General features: G+C 38.0%; 1 long non-coding RNA gene across 1 annotated transcript in view; it reads right to left on the reverse strand.

Moving 5' to 3' along the window:
• Nucleotides 1–6,768: 6,768 nt before the first annotated feature.
• The window catches only part of LOC148057681 (uncharacterized), a 54,214-nt gene continuing 40,935 nt past the window's right edge, over nucleotides 6,769–20,047 (reverse strand). Inside the window, exons 3-7 of the long non-coding RNA XR_015698516.1 lie at nucleotides 12,326–12,421; nucleotides 11,253–11,372; nucleotides 9,802–9,971; nucleotides 7,286–7,403; nucleotides 6,769–6,880 (exon numbers count right to left, since the gene is read on the reverse strand). This is a non-coding gene — a long non-coding RNA (uncharacterized LOC148057681). The remainder of the gene's footprint in view (nucleotides 6,881–7,285; nucleotides 7,404–9,801; nucleotides 9,972–11,252; nucleotides 11,373–12,325; nucleotides 12,422–20,047) is intronic.

Below are 20,047 nucleotides of genomic sequence, written 5' to 3' on the forward strand. Positions count from 1 at the left end.
ATGCAAGGCATGGCTGGGAGCCTGCTGGAATATTGCATGCAAATTTAATCACCCATGCTCTGGTCTCCATGAAAAAAGTACAGGCAACTAACAGGGAAAAAAAGGAGTCTAAAAGATTCATCTTCTTTAACTAAGGGAAGAAAAGTCTGAGAGTGAATATCGTGGTTTCAGAAATATAACAGAGCTGAGAAAAAGCAAAGTGCTATAAGTACTACTTAATCTAATTGAGAAGGCAGATAATGGATCCAGACTGTCTAGGAATACAGGTAGGCTGGAAGTCAGGATGAGTTTTATCCATCAAAGCAGTGCGGTCTGGAACAACTTTCCAGTATAATAAATATAGCGAAAGCCATGTATAGTTTAAATCTTGATCACTTTTTTTAAAAAATCATTGTATATTCTGAGGTCCCCAAGTGATGTTTTATGCAAAGATACAAACGTCGAAAATGTGAGTTGAGGCTGCTACACAACTGTCGTTGCAGACAAAGTTTACTGACAGTTTTTGAGCTGGAAGAAGCATCGCTGGTTTATCTCAGGCTCAGAAAGCCTGTTCTGTCCAACGATTAGGAGACAATGAAATCTTACCACAAGCTAAATTACTTAAGAACAGTAAATATGTATCAGAATGCAGAAGGTTTGGTACAATGCTATGACTACACATGTTTATAGTACCACAGGATTCATAAACATTTTGTGCTAATTTGTTCAACTACTAAGGCTGTTACTCCATTTATAACATTTATAACTTCATTTATAATTTGAAAAGCTTTGCCAAACAAATAGTTCTGAAATTATCTGTGTTACTAGAAGTCTCTAAGATTTCTCTTTTGTTTTTGTAGAATACTAGCTTTTAAGTAGAATCCATAAATCCTTTTTTCTAACACTTCTTTTTACTCTCAGTATCCAAATGCATATCACGTTGATATCTTTTAAAAAGTTTACTTTTATGCCAAGATATACCTGACACGAAGATGTATGGAATGTACAAAAAGAGTTGAAATCAGGGTCTCTGAATAAACAGTATGCTTGATGCCATGGTCCACTGGAACCACATGGAGACATCAGCAATCCAACTCATCAATGGCACAAGAGGGATTTTTTGGTGGGTTGAAAGGGCCTCTGACTAGTGTCCCATCAATGATTTCAAGTGAAAGGATGAAAACTTTTTATTAGTGAACACATCTGTTCTCTGAAAAACAGTATTGCAAATACTGTACAAAAAATCCTTATTATTTGAATGATAGCATCCTGAGCAATAAGCACCCAGGTATTCTAGTCTCAGGTTCTAAAATATTCATGCACACATACTAGGATGGTCTGAAACAACAAACAGCATTTGAATCACACAAATAATTTTAAAGAAGTGATGGAGAATAGCGCATTCAAAACTGCAGTTATCAATAGGTCTGTAAAATCAGAAAGCTCTGCCGCAAAAGAAGTGATTGAAAACTGATGTGGTGAAATGGCGAAATTAGTGTGTAGCTTTATGCTCACTGCAATGGCTCAGCCTCTCTTCTACTCCTCCTTTTCCTGAGAATCAAAGATGCTGGCCCAGCCCAGTCAGCAGAGATACCAGCCAAAGCACTTCATTATTTACTGGAAATACATTAGAAAACAGGTTTCTAGAGCTTTCTCTGTTTTCTGGCTAGTGCGGAGCTGGGTAGCTGAGAACGTAACTCAGAGACCCGTGAGAAGCAGCCGAGCCCGGCCAGCAAAACGCTGCAACTCGCAGAGCTGCGGGAGGGAAACGCACTGCCCAAAGGAGGGGACTGCTTGGCTTTGCGATTGCCCCTGTGCTCCCTTAGGCTGATACCAGGTCTGCAGTTCATTGAGTGTAAGAGTATGTATATGGTATGAAACCAGGAGGAGGCAAGCTGAAAGCCCTTTTTTTCTTGGTTTATACCCTGCTGAGATTGTGATAATTTTTAGCATAAATTACTTTTTGCACTTTCCTCTCAAACCTTAACAGAGATTTAATGCCTGTAGAAAGAAGCATGCATCACTGTACGGCTTTCTCAAGGTTCAGGCACTCCACAATTTGGGTGTTTTAGGACATACAATTTATGTCTTTTGATTCTTCTCGATATGCTGTCAAATTTTCCAAGCAGATTAGAGCTCTGGTAGGGAAAGTCCTAGGATAAAATTGAGGACTTCTCATTCAGCTTAAACCCACAAATTTACATCATACTGCTTCGTGTGTATTTTCTGCTCATGATTGTGTAAGTATAGATTTTGTTACAGGAAGACTTCCTAAGGAAAGCAAACAGCTAGTGAGTATTTCTTTGAGTGAGTTAATGTGCAGTTTTTCCTTAAATACTTAATTTTCTTTAAAAAGTGTAAAATTTTGTCACCTTAGTAAAGAGGAGAAACTACAGCATGTGTCTTAAGTGATCAGTTTTCAGATGGCTAGAATTAGTTACTGTAGGGTCTAATCTATTTGTGCGCAGTGTTGGGTAACCTGAATTACAAATTACTTTATTAAGAATTTGCCACCTAACTGTATGAAACTGATTCAGCACAATGGCATTTAAAGCTTCGGAGCTCACCAGGAAAATTAAATCCTGTCAGATGCAGACAGTTTGTGCAAGGTGGGTTTGGAGGAGGGTGGGCTGAGCGGGATGCTCCTTGTCCGCTTGCCCGCAGGACACAAGGCAGATGGATGGGCTCATGTCACCCAGGAGCCAGGGGCTTAATGCAGGGGCTGCGCATTGGGTAGCTCTCTGCCCCGGTGTCCAACTCCTCTCCTGGCAGCAAAGGCAGACATGGAGGCTCTCCAGTCTTTTAAAGACATTGACAGTAGTTGAAACCTATCTTTTGGAGTATGATCCCCCTGCTTCTGGGGGTTTTGTAGTTTTTGGAATGGTCATTCTATATTATAATTTTGAATATAACCACCTTGACTCTGCCCAGGTGCCCCTCTCTCTCTCTCTCACTGTCGCGACTTTGCCACAACACTCTACGTAGCTGCAGTCCCCAACCACCCTCATATATTTCACTGCTAGGATGCTATCTTTTCAACATAGCAAAACTGAGTTTCTCAAGTATGCTTTGCAGCTGATTAAGCCTTTGACATGGTGCTGTCAATACTTTCTAGACCGACTGCTTTAAAACACGTTACTTGAACTTCTTGACGAGTTTTTCTAAGCTAATTTTCCCTGCATTACAATTGCATAATAGTCTCAGATCGAACTCTCGTTAAACCTGCTGCAGCTGTTTTAATTTGAAATAAAGAGATTTTATTTACATCTTTCAGTTCCTTAATTTATTCGATCTCAGGGGAATCGATTGTTCTTGGGCATTGATTCATATTTAAATTATCTACACGAAACGCATTACTGAGTATTAGAATAATAACATAATAATACTCTGATTAAGGTGGTAGTTTTAAATCACGGATATAAATGTTGTTCCATAGGTTAATTTTTGGGTTGTTCCATAGGTTAATTTTTGGGAGAGTATGTACTTAGCACAGCCACACTGGCTCCTTAACAAAAAATATTATTAGTATATAGAATGTAAAGTGAAAGCTCTAAGTATTTTATAAATAGTATTGATGGGGTTTTGCATCCAAGAAAGATCATGATGTTAGATATATTAAGTCTTTACGTTCACTAATGCATGTGATTAGACACAAATATCTGCTTATAATAGAATCTTACTGGAGAGCTCGGAAAGTGTGTTTGTCTGTATGCACAACAGTTTAAATAATTCAAGGACAGAGGGAACTGTAGTTACTTGAATAATAGATAAATCAGCAGACTGAGAGGAAGAGATCTAAAATAAAACTAGTTATCTGAAAAGCTCTGTTCAGTGACAGGGGAGATAGTTTTGATGACTCAGAGGTTGTCTATCTTCAGAAATTAAGTGAAATAGCTGTCTCAGAAAATAGTGGCCATTTGAGGATTTACAATGAAACAGTTATTCTGACTATTTCACCACAATTTCAAAGGTAAACAAGTCTTGACTGCTGACTTATTTATGAGTTTAGCTGCTGGTGTTTATTTTAAGTTGATGTTTGCAAAAGTTGGATGACTTAAATGATTAATAGTAGAGTCAGAGATTGGTAACTACAGCCATCCCAAATGTTTCTATGTAGTCCATTTACCTTACTAGCACCGTGCTATCCACAGTTGAGGTGTCGGTATGGGAGACTAGATAGTAAAAATATTCTTCTTATAAAGAAGGTAAAAGAAAATAATTACCTTTTTCTATCATAGACATTACTAGCAGGAGTCTAATTTAATCATGCATGTTAGCACAGCTGAATAAAGTTGCCACTATATATCGAGATGCCTGAGAAGGATTTTGTGTATTCTTCAATGTGTGGCTGGATACCAACCCAGGGACCTACAGCACTGGGCTGTCTGTTTTGCTGCTACTTAGGGTAGTTGATATTAAAGGAAATACTGGGAAACTTAGGTCTGAATGTGAGAAAATCTGGAGTAAAGGATTTTTGGATTCTCCATCCAATAAAACTAAGTCCCAGTTCTTAGAGCTATTATCCTAATTCTGCAGGAAGAACACATGTAAAATCAGGCTTATCTGCAAAAACACTTCCACTGACAGGTAAAAGCCCAAAGTGTTTGGGTTGTGGAGGCTGGAAAATTTGGTCACGTATTTTCATAAGCACCTCCCCCCCCCCCCCCATCTCCTCCCTTGCAGCAATTGGTACAGTGATACGTATTAGTTATTTTCTGCTTTAATGAAGCAGTCTGAATTGTTCTCTCTTCTAAGTGTATCTTTAATAACTCATTATTCTTGATAGAGTTTTGTAGATATATTTATCCAAACTTTAAAAAGGTAGCCCAATACTGATTCGTGTGGGACATCACCAGCCAATTTATCTCTCCTTAATGAATTATTTATAATTTCCCATTGTCAGTAGCTCATAAGCCACTCACAAGCCAGCTTTTGATTAGACTAATTGTATTGTTGTCCAAGCCAAATTGATTTAATTTTCTCCCTAGACTATCATATGCCTCCTTATCAAATGCTTGTCTAAAATCCAAGTATATCCATAGCACACCCTCGCTTTGGTTTTCTGCTTAAAAACTATCAATCAAGCTTGTCTGGCCAGCTTTATTTTTAGTATTTCCATGTAGGTTTTTTTCCATGACAACAGTCCCATCTATGGACTAGATAGTGACAGCCCTTCATCTGTCACACAGGGACTACAAGGGCTCTGGGACACCTCATGACATTTCTGAGCCTCACCTAGATGTTCACCCAGGCCATGAGGTGGGCTCAAGGACTGCTCTCCCCAAAGTCCTCTGAAAGAGAAGGGCCAAGAATAAACAAAAAGCAGCATTGGCTATGGCCCACGGTCCAGCTATCAAGCCTAAATGGACAGTAAATTGTTTCACTGAAACAGGCACAAAAAGACATTCTCACCAAACATGGGGAAAGCAGTGAGAGAATTAGGATTGGGAATATCAGAGGCAATATGGGCCTACCTGACACATACCACCTGGCACGTTGCTGCTCTCAGGAGCTACGGGATCCCCTGGGGATAGGACACAACCCATAGCAAGGCAGGTTGTGTTAGTTCTGCTGCAGTCCAAGGTGATCTCACCATGTGGTGTTTGCTCCAAGATGATCTGAAACTTTACCTGGAATTGAGGATGCATGACGAGGCTGGATGATTTTAACTTGGTCTTTCAAGGAATTCAGGTTTGGCTTGAGGTAAAGCAAAGGTTCCTTCATGAGATGTTATGCATTTGGGAAAAAATAATGAATATGTTTGTGGTATATTTGCTATCATGATTGCTAAAATACAATAAGTTGTTACTCTATAGTAAGGGAGGAGTTGTTTATCAGATTAGTACCAAGTAATTTAAATGGATTCTAGTATATGTTCTGAGTTTCAAATCTGACTCAGTCTTTCTGACGAAGTCTTTTAAAAAGGAACCAAACATTGCATGAATGACATTCAAAGAGTGTAATGTGTATTGAAGCATGTTAAAATTTTCTGTGTTAATTGATTAGATATAATGAACTATCTGTCCTGTAACAATTGCTTTTTTCTTCACTGAAACAATTTCAAATTTTCCCTTTACCTGCCCCATCAATGTCATTCTAAAAGTGTCAACACATATACTGAAATGAAATTTAAAATAAGAATAACAACAATAAATAAATAAAATATAAGATGTTTTTAAAACAGCTTGAAGAGCTCCTTCTATATCACCCAAGGAAAATGGAGATTCCTTACCACACATTAGAAAAATATGCTTTTCTTTTGAGCACAGACACTTAATGCCCAACTCTAGCCATATGAGCACGGATCATTACATTTTAGTGATTTTTTTTTTCAAGTTGTTGAGGCCTTGAGGAAATTTTAGATGCAATGTTGTCTTGAGTATTTTGTAGCCATATGCCACCTGGCATGCAATAAGGCCAACTCTACCACTGTAGTAGACAAGGTAGCTTTCCTGTTCAGTGAAAGGACAAATTATAAGAGCAAAAAAAAGTTTGGGCCCAGTACAGTCTCTTAAACATTTAGTAGCAACAGCACTGTAAAGCAGAGGAGGAAAAAGTCCCAGGAGGGCAAAAGTAGTGGGATCACTGTTTTTTAACCCAAAGTGAAGTCCTGTGTCTTCTGGCCCACATATGTGTCTTCAGCCTCCATATTTTTCAAGTGCTCTCTGAGCAGCACATTCTCAAGTCCTCTCTGACCAGCAGTCATTTAGGTGTTTTGCATAAGAACAGTTTCAGTGGGACAAACCCAAATATATCGGTGTTTATGGTACACACCTGCAAGGTGGGAAACGTTGGTTCAAGTTTCTATTTCAGCCAAGGGATGGGAGACAGCTAACTCAGATCTCCAGTTTCTAGACAGAGTATCCATCCAACTGTGCCAGTCTCATCATCAGGTGAGTGTCTGTTTTATGAGAAAGAAAGGACTGACCAGATACAGATGGTTAACTGCAGGAGGCAGGTGCTGGCTGTGAACCCCAAAGTAGCTGTGATGCTTCACACTGTTGGGGAACAGCACAGGCCAACTGCTCCATAGGGGAGCTTTGTCTGTGCGTTGTATAGGGGATCCTGGATTTTGAATTCCCATGTAATCAGGCTCCTCGCAAGATTAATTATCTGTCCTTTGTCATAGCTGAATAATGGATAAACAAGTAAAATCAGTTTTGTTACCTCCATGTAGTATCTCATCACACACTTCCATACTGCTGTTTATACAACTCTACTCCATCATCTTTATGTTTTAAAAGAAGGCAATGTTTGTACTAGAAGAGATATTGGATATGTCCAAGCAGTAACTGAGCATTCTTACATGACTACCAGTAGGTTTCTTCGGCTGGACTACTGGTTTCTGCTGGCCTCCAGTCAACGGTAGGGTCTGCTCTCTCGACGTTTCATCTATATCATTGCTTTGTTTCAAAGCTGTAATACTTGAATAGTAGAAGCAAAGCTGAATCACATTAAATTTCTTATCTTCCACAGAGACACCTGAGATACCTCAGACTTTTATGCAAATGAAATATTTGATGTGCAGAATAATCTAGTAAGAGTTAACTTGTATGTTTACAAGAATTATTTCCACTGAAGAGTAATCAGGTATGCTCTCATAGTCCTCCTCTAATTCAGCTTCTATTTAACGGATTTGTTGTGTCCAGGTTGTGTCTTTTTATCTGTACTTGATGCTATTAGCTCTGCTGACTTCTACCTTTTTATTATGTTTGAAAGCTACTTTTTTTTCAGACTACTAGTTAGAAGCCATGGGTCAGACACATTTATATACAAAACCACCACATGTGGGATGGATAATGGCAATGAAATTACCATGAAAATCATTTAGTCTGAAAGAGTGAAATTACATCTATTGTGCTCCCAAGGAGACAATACATGAAGTGCTAAGGGAAGGGTTATAATCAGATACTTTGATTAAGCTTATCAAGAGAAACACGAAAAGCCGCTATTATGAGTACCCGTTCCCACAGTCATTGGCAATTTTCATAGTTAAGTTTTCAAACAAACAAAACAAAACAGCACACACACATCCCCAACTCCTCCCCTAAATTATGAGAACAAGTAGTACCAGTTTAGGTCAAAGATAATGTTTCCAATATTTGTAGAGAGTTAGGTATCAAATTTTTCGCTGTTAATTTTGGCTTAGAATAAGCATCCAAAATCTTGGTGGCTTTACTGGACTTCTTCAATCTTTAAAGCAGAATTGGAAAGAATGAAAGAAAAGGAAGGTATTACTGTTTTTCTTTTTTCCAGACCTGCAATTATGTCTCTCTCTAGTCAAATTGAGAATGTAGCTATGTCAAATAGATTTATCTAACTCTTTGGCTATCTATACCTTTTTCTTTTTTGTTTTGATGTGAAAGACCTTCTTATTCCCAACCTGCCCCAAAGTGCCACTGAGTTATTTCAAAAACAAAACCTCTTTTTCCTGAAAATTATTTTCCCCCCAAAAGTATGAAGCTATGTTGTCTCTTGGGTCCATTAAATCTCTTTCTGGATGAAAGCTCAAGAACTAAGTCAAGACAGACTTTCATGTCTTTTACATTTTTTCAACATGTCCAGAGAAAGAGTACAGCTTGATAGTCCCAGAGAAAGTGGCAGCACTCGTTCCTGGAGCACAGCAGGCTCTCTTCTGAACATTGTGGAACATGGGAAACCTCCGCTTTGCACAGAAGAATGAAATTTACCTTGAAATTGAAAAAAGTTGGAGCTGAGCAGCCAGGACCAAAGGGGGAGTTACATGCTGAATTCTGTAGTTTTAAGACTTATTGGAGTGGTATATTGCAAATGGATTGCATTTCCGTTCTAAATTCTACTTTGGTGTCTGGCTACTAAGTAAACATCCATGTAATTCATCTGATAATCCAGCCTTACAATCCCCCCTCGTTTGGAAAAGTCAAGTCCCCCAGATAAGCTGTCTTGAAGATAAAATGAGAAAGTATAAACTTTCTAATATCTTCTAATACTGTATTTTTTATGCTATTTTATTATAACTCAGAAAAAAGTGAAGTTTTCTGCTTTGGTGCTGTATAGTGTCCTGGTTTCAGCTGGGACAGAGTTAATTTTCTTCCTAGTAGCTGGTATAGCGCTGTGTTTTGGATTTAGGATGAGAATAATGTTGATAACACACTGATGTTTTAGTTGTTGCTAAGTAGTGCTTACACTAGCCAAGGACTTTTCAGCTTCTCATGCTCTTCCAGGGAGGGGGCACAGCCAAGGCACCTGACCCAAACTGGCCAAAGGGCTATTCCATACCGTATGGCGTCATGCTCAATATAGAAACTGGGGGGAGCTGGCTAGGGGCGGCGACCGCTGCTCAGGAACAGGCTGGGCATTGGTTGGGGGGTGATGAGCAATTGCATTGTGCATCACTTATTTTGTATATTCTATTATTATTATTATTATTATTATTATTATTATTATTATTATTATTATTATTATTATTATTTCCTCTTCCTTTTCTGTCCTAATCAACTGTCTTTATCTCAACCCACGATTTTTTATTTTTTTTTCCCCACAATTCTCTCTCCCATCCCACTGGGGGACGAGGAGTGAGCAAATGGCTGTGTGGTGTTTAGCTGCCTGCAGGGTTAAAGCACAACAACAGTATAAAACCACTTGCCAGTTTATTGGAGGTCTGACTCTAACTGATTCTGTAATTAGAATTTTTTTATATTATTTTATTTTATTTCTTCTATGTATAATACCCAGCTGATCTCAGTAAAGCTGTTTTCCAGGTAATTCAAATAAAATGCAGTTCCCTGTTGTTCTGCCTTATAGAAGAACAAACCTATCTGAGCAACAGTAAGGTATAATTACATTGAATAGGTTGATTGCAAAGAGACTGCCAGTCCACTGCTGTCTGTTTTGTGAGGCCTCTTACTGCTGGGAGCCTACAGCCAAATTTACATGTTTAAAATGTTGGGTAAAAGTAACAGATGAAATTTCAGCAACTGTGGGCTGTTTCTTCTTTTGCAGGTCCTTCCACTCTACAAATAGAAAAGTTACATTAGCAATATATAGATAACATTCTTAAATGCATTATGCTAAAGCTAAGGCCTGCTTGGCTCAAATGTTTGATGCAATAAAGTAATTTGGCTTAATATAGAACTAATCAAGGCTCCATCTTGATGTGACCCAAGAAAATAACTATCTTCTAACAATCAACTTCACAAGCAGTAGATAATTATGCTTTCTCTTTTGCAAAAATGTGTATTTATAGTGTAGCAGATAACTGTGCACTGGATATATTCTTGGAAGCCAAGATAAAGCCCTTTTACTTTTCTGCACAAATAATCTGGTTTTGAAATGCATTCCAATGTAAAAATGATGTTAATGAGTATGCTGCAGTAACCTCCAGTGGCAATACCATTGAAATTTATCAAGTAGGATTTTAAAGTGCCTACATCTTTATTTTTGTGATTTTCAAAAGGTCCATTTTGACCTCAAAGTGTTACTCTTGACTAAAATAACAACCTGTCCTTGAGTTTTGCCGAGTCTTCAAAAACTGATGAAAATTTTCATCTGAACTGAGACAGCCGTCTCAAGTCATGCATCTGGTTTGTCCGTCCATTCCCTTTTAACAGTTAATCTGCAAATGCAGTTCATCATCTAGACTGGAAACCAAAGTGTCCGTAGGCTCTGCAGTTGTTGATTTCAGTTGCCAGAAGATCAGAAGAACTGAAAAGTTTGCTGCTTTAAGAGTTTTATTCCTTTTGAGGCTTCTTTAAAGAATAAAACGTTACAAAATCTTCTTGCTAGCAGAAAAAAATATTTAACCCATGATTTTTTTCTTCGTACTGTATTATAGTGTTGCGACATTCAGGAGCTAACTATGATTATATAAACTACTAAGCCCTCATTCAGATGAACAATATAGTATTCAAAATTATAAAATGTTTGAAAATAACATGGTTATGGCAATGGTTTTGTTTTTGTTCCTTACAGTGGAACTATTCTTTGCTTAAAAGCTTTAATATCTTATGCAGGAGGGAATTTCTCCAGGGAAATTCACACACGTTAGTTAGAGGGAAGGAAAAATTCGTACTCATAAATTTTAATGTGTAATTTATTTGCTTGTTTCTGTGGATTAGTCTGAAGAAAAATGTGAAGGGCAAAGGCCAGCATGGCTTGATTAATGGTCCAAAAGGCTGTTCAGGGATTAGGAATCTGGATGAATTGTTTAAAAGCATCTAGAGTTTTAAGAACATCCTTCTAAATGTTTTAACTTAAAACAATACCTTTGTAAATTGCATAATAATAATTCTTACCATATGGTGAGCATAACTGTATTCAAAAGGCCTCGTTCCAATTTCACTTGCTCTGGTCTATTCAATATGTGGCAGTATACTCTTGTCATGTACAGCAGTAGATGAAATATAAATTGGTCACTAGAGATAAGAGAAACAAAAACATGTGCCTCTAACCCCTAGTTCATATCAACATTACAGTACTACAAAAGAAGTTATAAAATATTTGAAATTAACAAGGTTATGGTAATGGCACCTTGGCTGTCTACCTCTGTTTGTAACAACTAGCTAGGTCCCTAAGAGGTCACTAGCTAGAAGGAAAGTAAGATCTATCTCTAAGTCCAAATCAAAGATTACATTTTAGTTAAAGAATTGGCTGCATTGGTTACTCCTACCAAGTAGAGATTAAAGTTTGTTTTGCCGGCTTAAGCACAACTCAACAGAGTGAGAATATGCAGTGAGGCTCGACTGGAAACAAACCCCAGATAGCTGGTACACCTAACCAGGCATGCCACCTCTTACTAGCAGATAGTATTGTGATATGAGGACCTCCTGATTACAAATATTATACTTTTTCCAGTTATATTTAAAAAAATGCTATAGATAAATAAACAGGTACTGTCAAAGACACTGTGAGACAATAATTAATTTAAAGAAATATTTACTGACTGACTGTGTCTCATTCCACTCCTGTAATAGTACCTAAATCTAACTGTGGGGAGCTTTTTTCAGGTTAGAAAAAAAAAAACAAAAAACAAAACAAATAAAAAGAAAGAAAAAACAAATCTGAACTAAACAAAAAATCTAGGCAAGAACTTTTCCTGTTTTCACATAAACTTCAACCCCACCTTATTTAGATAAGCCTACAGCAAATAGGTTAATGAGGAACTTCTGACCCAGTGGCTGGGAAAACAACTCAGAATAAATGTACAAATATAGCATGAGTTTCCAAACGGGAATGATGCATAGATGTCTGAATTGTTTCTGGCACGGGAGCTCATGAATTATATTTCCTCATGAAGAAATCCATGAAGTAATTTGGAATTCTCCCAACAGAGCTATCAGGTACCATATATGTATTGGAAAAAACTTACATGAATATCTTGATATGCCGTGATCTTAATCCTCAGAACCAAAGATAACAAACTATATGTGATAAGAAAGCAGATGAAACATAAGAAAACAAATCTCTGAAAAATAAAAGAGAAAGTTGACCACAATGGACTAAGAGTAGTGTCATTTATCACAGCATTTTCAAACTGAAGTAAAGATTTCACATGGGGCAAGGCTTGACTCACCACGGGACATCAACACTGACATCGTGAAGCCCTTCCTGTATGACAGTGTCATAAATTCTGGAAAAAATACAGTTTCCAGAGAAGCAATCCTTCAGCATGGGTAAATGAGAAAATACAGAGCTCTATCAACAAAAGGAAATCAGCCAAAACAAAACTTCACTTCTCAAAAACGTTTTCAGAAACTCCAACAAGCCCACAACTCTTCTATGTGAAGCAAAATCAATAAAAATCACATCAATAAAAGCAATACAGAAAAATCCAAGAGGATGTACATGAATAGTAAAGAAATTTATACAAATGTTGAAAGATGTGATAGTAAACCACAAGGCCTACTACATTCATCTACAATATACTTAAATTATAAGGGCTAAATAAATTATGAAGCTTAACCCGAGAAAACTTTAACAACAGAATTAATAAGCCAAGTATGCTACAAAAGCATCTTAAAGAGAATAAAGACAGAGTTTAGCAAGAGCAGGGTAGATGTTAACCAGTCTTCAACCACATTTTCAGCCATAGAAGATTAATCAAAGATGCATCAAACAACAACAAATACTTAAAATATGCACTACAGATTTTAAGAAAGTATTTGATAACCTCCTTCTTGGAACACTGTATAAGCAAAAAGAAAATAAATATGATATGATGGTTTTATATCAGGTATAGCTTGCACAGACAGGGTAGACAGACAATGACAGACAACGTTAGCATTGATGTCAGAGAGGTTCTCTCAACGTGGCGTTTGGCACTGAATTTATAAGCTTTTAGGATGGAGTCGGACAGATAAAGTGAGAACAAAGTGGTCCCACAGCAGAACATTACTTGGGTTTTGCTAACAATACAACTCTTACATGAGACAACCAGCTAACAGGCAAACAAAACAGAAGTTTTCAGCACTGTAAAAAAAGATGGGTTAATAAGCAGTCATAAAAACCATACTGAGCACCCAATATTTTCGAATTTCGGCATTGTATTAGAGGGCAATGAGTATTAAGACAACTTGCTTTCCATGTACCTTCCTAGCAATATGCAGATCTGAGAAACAGTCAGATGGAAACTAACTGCATTATGAATTGGGAAGTCAGTTGTATCATTCATTAAATCAAATGAAATTTGGTTACTGCAAATTTAGGAACTGAAGACCAAAATAATCTTTGTTTCAAATGTAATTTCCAAATTCACATCTGAATGTCTCCATAACTTTAAAAGCAAGTGCCTCAGGAAAACAGTAAATATTGAGCAGGAATTAATTTATAACAAATCCATAGATTTTTCCCAAAGTTCAATAATTCCAGTACGTGCTAAGAATGAAACTACAGGCTGTATCACTGCCTGAAAGGAAAAACATGGAAAAGGCCAATGGAAGTAACTTGTGGTGGCAAGGTTCAGGGAAACTTAGAGAATATAAATGGGATGAAGAAAGGGGAATAGAAAAGTTTGGGCTTTTTTTTTTTTTTTTTCCTAGTTCTTGTTTGACTGTATGGGAGTATCCAGATTCAGACAAGAAACAAACCATTGCGTATTTTGACCCTCAGATCTCTGCACTGTTATTATTACCTTTCATGCCTTGGGGAAAGCTCATTTTTGAAAGAAGCTGTTACGTCTCACAAAATCCCTCATTACAACTCTGAAGTTACTGCTGTTTCTTATGAATGCAGCTTCCTTTCACTTTTATAACTGAGAAATATTGACCTTGGGTATTTTGAACCTGCATTTATAAAGCTGATGATGCTGACAGAATGAATCACACACGCTTGCATTTCCATTTCATTCATATGTCTTTTGAATTGGGGTTTTTTTTACATATCCTATCCTGAATTTAGACCTTGGAAAATTGAATTGCTAGTTGAATTATAGTGCTAAGTGGCACTTTAGAATGCCTATTGAAAGTTCTTAGGTTTTTTTATTCACCATATGCAGTACTAATTTTTGAAAGTCATTAGGGTTAGCTTATTCTTCTGAAGAACTATTTTTGGAAATTAAGAATTCATCTTCCCTCCCCTCTCCCTGCAGCCCAGAAGACTTGTTTTTGCTGGTGAAGCGATAGATGCTGAGCACACGAGTGCCTGAGCCCCACAGTGACACTCAGCTGCTGGACAGGATCAGCCAGGGAATGCAGACCTGTTCATTGCAGAATTGGCCTGGCAGGTAACCTGCCGGGCAGGGTAATTTCTAGGCACAGGTGAAGCAAGCAGTTCTCTAAAAGCCACTGTAGGCCCACAACTTACTTTTGTCTTTGAGCCCTGAAAAGCTACAGTCATTGCTGCGTTGACAGGAGACCACTGGGTACATGGCAGGAGGAGGGGTGCTGGTAAGCCCTTCTCCTTCCACTGGAAGCAGAGCCAATGCTCCCACCTTCTCTTGCTGGCAGGCAACTCTTTGTGGCGGTTCTTTAGCTCGCCCCTGATCTCTGGCTTGGATTTTATCATGCTTCCTTCCGTTTTTTTTCAGCAGGAATGGACAGGTTCAAGTCCTGGTTCCTCAGTCGTGGAGCAGGAAAATGCAAATGAAATGGTGTCTACACTGCTGAGAGACCCTGAGCTGGCACTGTGGACTGACAGTATGTCCATGCATGTAATGCAGGTGAGCCCAGGCCTGGCTTTGGTCAGTATGGGCCAGCCACATTAAAGGCCTGCTGGAGTACGCCCTCCTAAAACGATTTCCAGCCTGGAGGAAGCTTACGTCCACCCAAGTCAGAACCACAAGAGAGCAGCTTGAGAAAGTCCAATTCATCTATACCAGCATGCTGCTATATGATGAAATATTTGTACTGCATTTCACACAGAGCAAAGTAGAAGAGCACAAGCCTGCTTTTAATTATGCTGGAGTAAGTCCAAGATGGTACTGCAGAGTCTTCGGAAGCCACTCAAGCTTTATGCCTGTCTAAGACCCATGCCTGAATCACTTGAGCATGCTGACTAGAAAGCTAGAGATCTTGTTTCCACTTTCTTTTGGAGTTTTCTGTTCTTATACTGCTGCTACCAGCCCTAAGTGCATCAGTTCTTACTTTGCTCATAAAGAAAGTAGTCTAGTGTTTCACTTAGTACTGGAAGAGTCTATGGAACATCTATAAATATATATATAAAATTATATACCCTGCTCCTGGGCTAAGTCCCTTCTGAATGTGATTAGCCTTGAAAAATGTGGAAATTCCCAGTGCTTTTAGACCATAAATATGTCAGGATGCATCCTTTTTCTCACTTTGTGCTGTATGGGTCGAATATGAAAGGATTATTTTTTCATTCTGCCTTTTTCCAATCTGGAAAGACATGATATGTATTTATTTATTTGAGTGAGCAAAAATTCATTTTCCCATTCTTGATATTACTGTTTATTTTATGATTGAGGTCATCATAAAGGGCATCTTTGAAATGTTTTTCTTTCTTCCTGATAGCTTTTTTGATTTTTTTCCCCTGTAAAAATATTACTTTTTAGTTGAGTGAATTCTGTTATTTCTATTGTCTCTTCAATTAAGCTTTTTAAAGTGAAGTGAGGGAGAAGGAATTAGAATCAAGAAACGGCAGTTGAGCCAGCAAAAATTTTCCAGAAGCACTGTTGAGCTACAATGACTGTATCTACCATATTTCTGTTGTAATCTGTTCCTCATTTCCTGATCAGCCCGTGCAGTTCTCTGAAGTTTGTGGCCTTAACAGGTGTGGCCTGGGTCAGGTATGGACCTTAGAGATAAACAAGCCAATCTTTTCCCCTCAGTGATATCCTGCAGAAAGTGGAATTGTCCACTGAGCAAAACTACGAACCACCTGTGCTTTGGGAAAGGAATCTGGGAGGAAGCTAAAAGATATAGAAGTATTTGTTTAATTAACAAACCGTGGAAAATCAGTGACTATACCCTTGAAGAAGAGCTACCAGACTGATAAAAGGGAACATCTTGGCACCAAAGGCTGGATGGTGGCCAGAAAAACATGAAGTCTGATAAAACTGCGGTAACTCGGTGAAGGGTAAATGTGGTGAGGGGAGATCGTGACCACCGACTCAATTCAGGACCAAAAAGACCCCCCCACACACCTGAAAGGAGCATGTGTGCTAATTTGCATAGCAAGCAAGGCTAATTTAAATATAGTAAACCAATAGTGTATGAAATGTTAATCACTAACCAATAAGTGTAAAATTAGGCGGGATTATACTAATTGTAGTGGGCTAAATATCCTGTAGTGTTGTACGAAGGCGTGCTAGTTTTGTGGATTTACCACCTAGCACCCATCTCTGCGCAGACATGAAATAAAATACCTCTGCTCTTTGTGTTAATTGGCATCTGCACACTGGGCTAACGACCCCGCTTTTGGGACAACATCAACTGCAACCTATTCATTCTGTTCGTTCATGTATTAATTTAGATGTTATAGACTAGAAAAAGGAGAAAGGAGATAGCTTGCTTCAGATACATTACTTTTAAGGGCAGTTCTAAGTTACAATTCCAGGAAAAAGCCACTCCTTTTTTTTTTTTTACATTAGAGTAGGTATTCTAGATCTGTATGAGGGAACTAAAATAAGAATAAGTTCTTATATTTCTTAGTTTTTTAAATGAGATTAATCAATACTAGAATATCTCATTCAAAACTTTGTTACATGCTCCAAAACTGAAGGTTCACAGACAATCAGAAACAAATTTGTGTTCATGTTGCTTTGCAATATCAAGTCACGTAGCTTTGGGCCATTCTAATGTACATTGTACAGAGCTTCCTTTTTTAGCAAAAAATCTGCAAAAGGATTTTGTCATACAAATTAACATCCTAGGCCTTCTGAAAGCAAAAACCTTTTTTCTTAAAAAAAAAAGCATCTAAATTAAATAAAAAAAAAAGAATGTGTATGTAATAGATTATTTGTACAATATTTTTATGTAGCGACTTTAGTGCATAGGACAAAGGACTCTTGAAGACATTCTGAGCCACTTAGCTTGGGAAATCGGTGAGTTCCCAGTCAGCAAAGCAAACCATGCTGGTGGGATCTCATGAGTTGGTATAGGATCTCCTTGTGCAGCTCGCTGAAGGAACTCAGCCTTCATAAGTATATGATGAAGTTCAGGATAGTTCTCACATCCAAGCAAACAACAAACATTCGTGACAAAAAAAATCAGTGTAACAAGTATCTGCCTCCTAAATTGCTGACTAGATAGGCTTTAAGCATATTCTCATACCAATCTTATATTTTGGTGGGGAGACTAGCCCATCTCCTGTGTAATATGATTTTGAAAATAATAGATGAGACTAAAAAATAACAAACAGGGAAGTAAATATTTTCAGATGTGCCAGCTCTGGAGCCAGCATGGAGCATTTGTTGTGATGAATTGGTTAAATGGGCACAAAAAAGCAACTAAACAAGCTAAAGTTAGTAATAGGCAGCTGCAGGCTGAAAGCTTGCCCAGTTTCTGAAGACTGTAAAGACGAAAGATAGTAGAAACTTTATTCATGTTCTATGTGTTTGTGTTTCCCTCAAAGAGGGTTATGAAGAGTGTTAAGAGGAAGAAATATATTCATACATCCTATATTGTCTACAGTCCTGTTGACAGTCTGGACAGTTGGCAGAAGTCAAGAGCTTTAGAGTTTTTTCTGTCTGTTTTGTGTCCCACAACTCTGACTTTCTGCGTTTGCATTAATATGGCAAAATCTGTGATCTTCTTATAACCTTCTTCAAACAAAATTTTGGTTATGCATCTCAAAACATAGCACCGAAATGATGTTTAGTCACTGTAAGTGCAAAAAAACTCCGTACACATTCTCTTTGGTTTACATCAGGATAATTCAGAGCAGAATTCAGCCAATGTTTTGGATACTTATTTTGCTTATTTTTCCTGGGTTTTGGCAAGGTACATCATGGTCTGTTTAGTTAATGCAGTCTTGGTAACAGATCTTGCTTCATCCATTTGCTGTTGAAGGTTGGTGGTGTTCAGGGATTTGAACGTCGCTGGATTTACTATGAAGCATTAATGGATTTGTAAAACAGCAAAATGAGAACTTGCTACCCTGCTTGTCCAGTAATGATTGCCAAGAGTTTTAACAACCTCTTGAAAAGTAATGAAAATCCACTGTAGTGATCCTTCCCTAATAGCAAGGATCTGAGTTTTATCATTGCTTGCCTGCTCAGAGATTTTGTGAGTCCCAGGGCACACAGCCCCATATATTGGAAAATGTAGCCCAAGGGGAATGTAACAGCACAAGATGTGCTCACAAAATAGAGGCAAAAATTTAAATTTAAAAAAAAAAGAAGTGTTCGGGGTTTTGCTTCAGTCACTGAATTTCCCATGTGACCAGTATGACCAGAAACTCTTCCCAGTAGTATTCAGGCTGCTTCTTCCTTCCTTACACAGGGCTTAAGTAGCAGTATAGCTGTGGTTTAGTGCATGGGCAACAGAGTAATTTGCATTAATGCCATTGTTGTAGACTGTGATTGGAATCTATTTGCTTCTTTGTCTTTTGCTGATAGGAAGTTTGCTCCCCTAAATGCAAAAGAATGAGAAAATGAAAGCATCCTCTCTCCTGCAACACAGCGTGAGGTCCCAGAATGTCAGTGCTGAGGGCTGTGTGTAGAGTCCAGTCCTCTTGCCATTGCAGAATTTCTCAGATTTACATTAGCATTGTCACTGGAGAAGATTTTGGGGTGGTTAGGAAACCTCTTACTTGTTTTTTTAACCAGTTTTGGTCAAATAGAGGGCCAGATATGCTTAACATAGGATTTTTTTTTCATTTTCCGTTGTCTGGAATGGAATTCTGCTTCATTTACTTGTGTGTCTGCTCCTTGCTGTGTCCCAAATTTGGGGTAATACTCCTACGTAGACAAAAATTCCGTTGTTATCCAAAATACCTAGATTTCTGCATAGGCATTTTCACACTTAAAAACAGAGGAATAGAGCCCTCTACCCTGACAGAACTGTGAATGGGAATTGAGCACAACTAAGGCCAGAACCAAAACCTAGATAACAACTGCATAGACTGTTGGTATTCTTCTTATATGTTTGTGCAACTGAATTAAAGTCAGTGCATGAACCCATTATTTTCATTAGCTCTGGAAGTGACGGGGTTTTTCCTTATATATTTATATATTATTTTTGTTACAAAAATTGAGTTCTCAGATCCAAGATTTTCTGCTAAAAAGTAGGTTAAATCTTTATAATCAGAAGCTAAATGTGATTTTGATATCAGTCAGAATACTACCTAGCATGTGTGACATATTTTTGTAAATTAACAGTCTAGAATTCATCTCACTCAGTAATCACCATTTAAAAGGTAAGCATGACATCTAAGCACCCTCCACCTCAGCGATGGGACAAAGGCACCTCCTGCCATCCCAGACTGTTGGGATGAACCACTTCCTCCCAAGTGCCTGTTTCTATAAATTTCTGGTAGAAGGTGACCAGTAGTTTCACTCAAATACTTTCTTCTTAGGTGAAGTGAATCGCATCTGAGATTAATAAATTCAGAGAAATATTGGAGGGAAAAGAAAAACCAAACCAGACGTTCTGCAATGCAGGGCATTTGTGTGCCTTCCCACAAGTAAAATTAT

This window comes from Nipponia nippon, unplaced genomic scaffold (assembly GCF_047370975.1).
Source record: "Nipponia nippon isolate SJK-2023a ecotype South Korea unplaced genomic scaffold, ASM4737097v1 scaffold_1, whole genome shotgun sequence".
Classification (NCBI taxonomy): Eukaryota; Metazoa; Chordata; class Aves; order Pelecaniformes; family Threskiornithidae; genus Nipponia; species Nipponia nippon.